Here is a 1,826-nt window from a genome sequence, read left to right as displayed (position 1 = left end):
GGATAAGGGACGGAGGTTAAAGTTCCCTAAAAGGGACGGAGGTTAAAGTTCCCTAAAAGGGACGGAGAAGCAACTTAGAGAAAATGGGTGCTGGCGGATCGAAAGCGAAAGTGCACATTGCGCTAGTGCAGCTTTTAAAGCATGGCAGGATTAAGTTAAAGGCTGAGATGGTGGAAAAGTTCTTGGATACCGTCGCAGCAGAGGCCCCGTGGTTTCTTGAGGAGGGGTCTGTAGCTGCTGCCTCTTGGGAGCGATTAGGAAAAGAGTTATCAGATAAAGATGCGAAAAAACCCCTCCCTAGAGGTACTCTAGCTATTTGGACTTTGGTGCGGACCTGTTTAGCAGACAAAACAGGGAAGTATGAGACAGATATAGCTCAAGGAGCTCAGGCTTTAGAAGAAGCAAAAGAGGAAGCGTCTCAACTCAGTGCATGTTGTGCTTCTTCAGAAGTAGAGGAGGAAGAATATGATTCTGAGGATTTAGACAGCATTATGGAACAGCTGAGAATTACTGATAATAAAAAGAAAAAGAAAAGGTTGAGCCCAGTGCTCAGCATGAATCATTTTTAAAGTGGTCTTTTCAAAACTAAAGTACCGTAAAAATTTTATGTCAAGATTTCTGAGGACAGTGTCCTTCCCAGGTAAGTTTAAACATGGCTGTTGTTCTTGACTCCCACAACCTGACTAAAGCACCCAGGCCCCGCATCCCCTTTATCCTTCTACATGGAAACTGGCTCACCTCTCCTCTTGGTACCCCAGACCTCTGGACTACCACCTTTGCTCAGCCTCCACACTGCTTCCTGATACTTTGTATCCAGACCAACCCAATTCTTCAATCTAGTCCAATGGACCCCTCACAGCCTGCCCACACCCCCAACTTACATTTGCATACCTGAGACCAGCATTTATTACTGGCTGTCTCAACACCCAACATGCCTGGGATTCCTGAGTCCAGCCTCCTTCCTTGCTTGTCCTACATACATGGGCCCTTCCACATTCCCTGACTGCTTGAGAGTCCTGAATTCTAACTCTGCCTAACAAGACTTTCAAATTATAAGGTGACTGTTTAATAGAGGGATCCAGACCTTAGGAGGAAGACTGAGAGCATTTGATCCTCATGGGATTTGGGCCTCAGTGGGAACTTCTGAGCAACAGGACTGAAGTAATATGGCCCCTCCAATACAAAATCTTAAGAGAGAACCTGAAGCCTACACCAACCAGCTTTTTATACCCAACAAATAAAAACAAGGGACATAAAGTGTACAAACAGAAACAGATCTAAACTTAACAAATGGAGGATTGAGTCTCACACATGAATCAGAAACTACAAAAGAAATGCATATGTCAAAGCCACAGCAAAAAATAATAACATGAAAAATACAAATAATATGCCCCCATCAAATACCAACAGTCCTGTAGAGGAGTAAAATGAGATACCCATGGACAAAACACAGGACATGGAATTCAAAAGAACAATTATAAATATGATAAAAGAATTTAGTGAATTTAAAGAACACATAAAGAAACAAACTGAAAGAATGTAGGAATAAACTTCTGAGTGAATTCAGAAAAGAGAAATATTGACGAATATTCAGGCTAAAATGAAGAAGGAAGTGAGTCACTCACAAGCCAATTAGAAATGACAGGAGAAAGCCTCACCAATAGAATGAATGAAGCAGAAAATGGAATATCAAGCCTGGAAGACAAAGTTGACAAATTAGACTACTCAAGCAAAGATTATGAAAAATTTAAGAAAACACAGGAATGGAATGTCCAGGAAATGTGTGATACCATAAAAAAGACCAAATATATGGATCATAGGCATAT

The sequence above is a fragment of the Nannospalax galili genome, unplaced genomic scaffold, assembly GCF_000622305.1.
Source record: "Nannospalax galili isolate Female #2095 unplaced genomic scaffold, S.galili_v1.0 scaffold2584, whole genome shotgun sequence".
NCBI lineage: Eukaryota > Metazoa > Chordata > Mammalia > Rodentia > Spalacidae > Nannospalax > Nannospalax galili.
The sequence above is the reverse complement of the archived record's forward strand: the minus strand, read 5'-3'. Positions refer to the sequence as shown.